Below are 6,033 nucleotides of genomic sequence, written 5' to 3'. Positions count from 1 at the left end.
TCTGAAGGGGCAGTGGGCACTGTAACATGCTGCCACCACCACACTGACAGGCAAGGGAGCAAGGTGGTACAGGAAAAATCTTTCAAGAAATCACGCTTGCTCCTCCAATGCCTGCCCCTCTCAACAACAGTGTTTACTTTGAAGAAGGGGAAGTTGGTATGAGGTAATCAAATTTCTCCTCTGGTTTCCCAGCTTCTTTGTCAAAACAACCACTGTTCTGTCTTTCCTCTTGTCATCCTCACTCAGGAAAGGCTTGTGAAGACTGCTGTGGCCTCTTCCACGGATATCTATCAAGAACCTTCTAAAGTCAGGCATGGTGGCACATGTGTTTTATACCAGGACTTGGAAGGCAGAGGTAGGCAGATCTGATCTACAAATCAAGTTCCAGGACAGCCAGGGCTGTTACCCAGAGAAACCCTATCTCAAAAAACCAGAAAAAAAAAAAACTTTCCACAGGGGCTGGGGATATGGCTCATTTGGTAATATGCTTGCCTAGTATCAGTGAAGCCACTGCATGGAAAGGCTGTGGTGATGTATTCTTCTATAAGTGCAAAACCCCTGAGTTAGAGGAAGGATGGTCAGAAGTTCAGGACCATGCCTAGCTAAACAGTGAGTTCTCGGGGCACACCTTTGTGGCCAGACTTGTCTACAAAACTCCAGGACAGTCAGGGCTCTGTTACACAGAGAAGTTCTGTCTTTAAAAACCAAACCAATAGATAAGTAAATAAATGCTGAGTTCAAGGTCAATTTGGGACACGCTTGCATTTTTTTTTGTTGTTGTTGTTGTTTTTGTTTTTCGAGACAGGGTTTCTCTGTAGCTTTAGAGCCTGTCCTGGAACTAGCTCTTGTAGACCAGGCTGGCCTCAAACTCCCAGAGATCCGCCTGCCTCTGCCTCCCGAGTGCTGGGATTAAAGGCGTGCGACACCACCGCCTGGCTAAAAACTGTTGTTTGCTGCTCAGGGCTTCTTCCTTCCCATGATCAGTTAGCACCTCTTCAGGAGGCTGAGGACAGAGGTTGAGACACTTCCTGTGAGCTGTGTGCTCACATTCAGACCACAGGGGCTGTCAGGAAGCCAGCATCTTGGTCATCGCCTCCCCCACTGCCCCTTTGGTTTTGGGAACAAAGAGAATATACTCCCACTCTAAATCTCCACCATCTTGTCCTGTTAAATTGGGAGGACTCAGCCACTGTGCTGATGCCAAAAGGTGACCCCAGGACACAGTGTGCAGCAGTTAGAGAAAATACGCCATGCTCCCAACACCCAAGGTCACCCCACTCCAACTGTGGCATGGTTCTCCAGAAACACATAACCAATAGGAGAGATAGGCATGATAAATAGAAGCAAGAAAACAAGATATGTGATAGGCATAGGATATAGATAGAAATCAGGTTTGGTGGCCGGGCGGTGGTGGCGCACGCCTTTAATCCCAGCACTTGGGAGGCAGAGGCAGGCGGATCTCTGTGAGTTCGAGACCAGCCTGGTCTACAAGAGCTAGTTCCGAGACAGGCTCCAAAACTACAGAGAAACCCTGTCTCAAAAAACAAAACAAAAAAATCCAAGCCCATCATCACACACATACACATATACACAGATGCCTACAGATGCACATACCCATGCCAAAATACATCTATAAGCCCAATCTCTCTAACACACACACACACACAGATACCTACAGATGCACACACCCATGCAAACATACATATATAAGCCCAATCTCTCTAACACACACACACAGATACCTACAGATGCACACACCCATGCAAACATACATTTGTAAGCCCACTACACACACACATACACTACCAGCAAGCCAGTAAGATAAAGGTACCTGCCACCAAATTTGGCTCCTGAAGTTCCATCCCTGAGACCCACATAGTAGGAGGAAAGAACTGACTCCTGCGAGTTGTTCTCTGACCTCCACAAGTGTGCCAGCGCATTCAGAGACCAATATACAGACACACAAACTAAATAAAAAATTTTAGAGAAAGAAATTTCTTTAAATGTAGACATGGGGTGCCTCTTGAGGGGCACCTAATAAGATTAGAATTGGTAAAAGTAAGAGCCTAGATCACAGGGATGCAGATAGGAGTCTTCACTGTAAATAGAGGGATTTTGTTGTTGTTGTGTTAATTATATTTACATATTTAAAAAATTCTAATTAAAAAAAGTGGGATTTAGTGGGCAAACTTTTAATCCCAGACTCAGGAGGCAGAGGCAGGTGGATCTCAGCGTTCAAGGCCAGCCTGGTCTACTTGTCTCCAGGACAGCCAGAGTTAAAAAGTGAGATCTTGTCTCGAAAAGAAAAGAAAGACAGAAAAAACTCATGTGTGTGTCTGTGTGCATGTGTGGGGGTGCCCAGTGAGGACTGACCCCCTGAAGCTGGAGTTACAGGTGTGGGGGTGCCCAGTGAGGACTGACCCCCTGAAGCTGGAGTTACAGGTGGTTGGGAGTGGCGTGATGTAGGTACTATGAAGAGCAGACAATAAGCCATCCCTTTAGCTGCTTTCATTTTGTTTTAGTTATTTTATTTATTGGGGAGTAGGGAGGGCTTTCTAAACAGGATTTCTCTGTGTAGTCCTGGAATTCACGTAGTAGATCAGGCTGGCCTCGCGTTGGATGCACAGCTGACAGATTCATAAAGGCAGGCCCACAACTGTACAACGTATGGGCAACCCGTTTCCAGAGCCGCAGGAACACTTGTCTTTTGGGAAAGTCACTGTCAATTCTGTGGAAACCTTCTGAAGCCATGATTCTTCCCTTCAAAATGGAATTCATTTACAAAACACCTCAGCAGTGTGACTTCTGCATGGGCAACGGAGTGATTTTGCTCCATTCCCCCACACCAGGAAGCCTTGGCATTCACTCTTTGTTCTAGCGGTCAAATCTGCATAGTCAGTCCCACAAAATTACCTGCTAACAGACCGCGTAGAAATTTCTATAAAGACAGGCGCTGAGCAGGAAGGCAGCCTGCTCCACGTTAGCTAGCCAACAAATCTGGTTATCACAAAAGAGATTAGATGAGGAGAATGGGTGGCCACAGGATTCATGGATCTTCAGTAACTGCATCTAATGGTTCGGAATGTCAAGTACTTCTCCTTGAATGCTGGGTCTTTCCTGGGTCAGGCCACCTGGGCCACCCCTTCGGGAGTCAAATTCTACCTGCCCATTTTATGACTCTGATATGCATATTATCATTGTCCTTGCCTATGGAATTTTCCAACTCTGTCTTACATAAAGACTAAAAACCTCAGGCTGGAGAGATGGCTCAGAGCTTAAGAGCACTTATTATTATTCTTCCAGAAGTCCTGATTCAATTCCCAGGGACCACATGGTGGTTCACAACTATCTATAATGAGATCTGGTGCCCTCTTCTGGTCTGTTCGCACACATGCAGACGGAACAGCAACCTTTATTTTGCCCAGTAACCTTTTATACCTCTACTCCTTCTGTGGAGACCCACTGGCCAGAAAGAACACAAACATTCTTGTCAATTACAGACCCCAAGGAAGTTCTGCTATAGGTCAGGGGAGTGAGGGCAGCTGGATCACAACACCCCAAATGCTGGGATAACAGGCACGCACCACCACACCAGATTTTATATTGTGCAGCTGATCAAGCCCAAGGCTTTCATGCATTTAAGATAAGTGGTACATTTATCTAAGTATTCTTTAGCAATAAAAATTCTGGAGTCAGGCCGAGCGGTGGTGGCCCAAGCCTTTAATCCCAGCACTTGGGAGGCAGAAGCAGGCAGATCTCTGTGAATATACCAGCCTGGTATACAAGAGCTAGTTCCAAGACAGACTGCAAAGCTACAGAGAAACCCGTTCTCGAAAAACAAACAAACAAACAAACAAAAATTCAGGTGTCAGATATTGGGGTAAGAACTTGAATCATGCACGCCTTTAATCCCAGCACTCGGGAGGCAGAGACAGGCGGATCTCTGTGAGTTCGAGGCCAGCCTTGGTCTACAAGAGCTAGTTCCAGGACAGGCTCCAAAGCCACAGAGAAACCCTGTCTCGAAAAACCAAAAAAACAAATAAAACCTCTTCCTGTTCTTTCTGGTGTGCACATGCGTCTCTCTCTCTCTCTCTCTCTCTCTCTCTCTCTCTCTCTCTCTCCCTCTCCCTCTCCCTCTCCCTCTCCCTCTCCCTCTCCCTCTCTCTCTCTCCTTTAATAAATGTTTATGGCAAAAAAAAAAAAGAACTTGAATCATCAGAGAAGTGAAGGAGAAGCAACCAGTGACCTCCTATTTCTGTAGTTCCTCCATCTATAAGGACCTAAACCATCTCTAAGGCAGACCCTACTACTTCCTGTCTTTCTATCTCTCCGCAGTCCTCCAAAACCTCTATGATTATAGCTAACTTTGCCCTCTGATTCAAAGCAAACTTTATTGTCAGAATGTGATGACGTCACACAACAGACAAGTACTCTACCAGCTAAGCTACACTTTCAGTACTTAAAGAGCGCTAGTAGTCTCTCCCTCCCCCCTCTAGAGACGGGGTTTAACTACATAGCCCTAGCTGCCTACAACTTGCTACTAGAGCTGATGGGCCTTGAACTCACAGTGTTCCTGGAGGGCTGAGGTTAAAGGGGTGTGACGCCCTACCTGGCATGCACTTTGTGAACACTCTAGCTTGCATGTGGAGGGAAAAGGATCACTGTTGGGAGTCAGTGTTCTCGGGTGGATTCTGGGGATGGAACTCAGATCAGCAGGCTTATTCAGCAGGCTCCTTTACTCACTAGCCGTCTGGCCAGCCCTGAACATATTCCTTTATAAAAGGAAGTTTGTTTCTGGGTTGGCAACCTGCGCAGCAAATGTTCGTTGTGCTGGAACTTTCGATTCTCTACTGGCCAGAGGCTTCAGTCAGACTCTATGGTCAGGCTTTGGTCCTCTTCACGTTCCCCATAGGTTTTGACTCAAAACCAAAGAAGAATGTGGAAAATACTGCAAGATGGGCACCAGGGTGCTGTTTGAAATCCCTGGTGCCCCTGCTGCGGAATCTGGATGGGTATTTTTAGAATTGGAGTTGAATTGGCAGTTAAAGCAGTTCTCATCTGCAATAAGAGAAATTTCGTGGGATGGGTTGTAATGGCGTGTTTCTAAAACGTGAACAGATTCAGGGCCTTGGATTTGACAGACTGCTTTACTTGAGGAAGGAGAGGCACCTACCAGTGAACTACAGACTAAGAAATGGTGAAAGAAGCATCAACAGTCCGGTTCTGTTTGGTTTTGGGTGGTTTTTGTTTGTTTGTTTTTCTAGACAGGCTTTCTCTGTGTAGCCTTGGCTGTCCTGGATCTCACTCTGTAGACCAGGCTGTCCTGGAACTCACAGAGATCCGCTTGCCTTTGCTTTCCACGTGCTGGGATTAAAGGCATGTGCCACCACTACCTGGCCCTGATGCTGTTTTTTGTTTGTTTGTTTTTTATTTATTTTTTGGTTTTTCAAGACAGGGTTTCTCTGAAGCTTTGGAGCCTGTCCTGGAACTAGCTCTTGTAGACCAGGCTATTCTTGAACTCACAAAGATCTGCCTGCCTCTGCCTCCTCAGTGCTGGTATTAAAGGTGTGCACCATCACTGTCCAGTTCAGTGTGTTTTTTAAACAGCGCCTCACTTATTATGGCCAGCTAGCCTCTAACATCTGAAGATAACTGAGACCTTCTGACTCTCCTGCTTCTACCTCCTGAGTGCTGAGATCATGGGCAGGTAATGTCAAGCAAAGTTTATGTGGTAAGGCTGCGTGCCTCAGCAGTTGCAAATAGTAGCTGTTTCTCACCGGGAAGGCTGTTGGCCCAGGAGTTGCTCAATCCAAGGGGCTGGGTGTCTCTACAGTCCCAATCTGGCATTGAAGACGTAGAAGGTTCCTGAAGTGCTTCTGGGCCTCAGTCTGGAATGGAAGCCTGAAAATGCTGGCTGTGCTATTAGGGAAAGAATTGGCGGCAGCAGCATCAGGGAAAGGCCAAAGGAGTCATCTTACAACTGCTACGCCGTTTTCTCTGAATTGCCACCAGAAAGTGCCACTCACAATCAGA

Source organism: Microtus pennsylvanicus, chromosome 1 (assembly GCF_037038515.1).
Source record: "Microtus pennsylvanicus isolate mMicPen1 chromosome 1, mMicPen1.hap1, whole genome shotgun sequence".
In the NCBI taxonomy this organism is placed as follows: domain Eukaryota; kingdom Metazoa; phylum Chordata; class Mammalia; order Rodentia; family Cricetidae; genus Microtus; species Microtus pennsylvanicus.
This window is presented reverse-complemented; position numbering follows the sequence as displayed.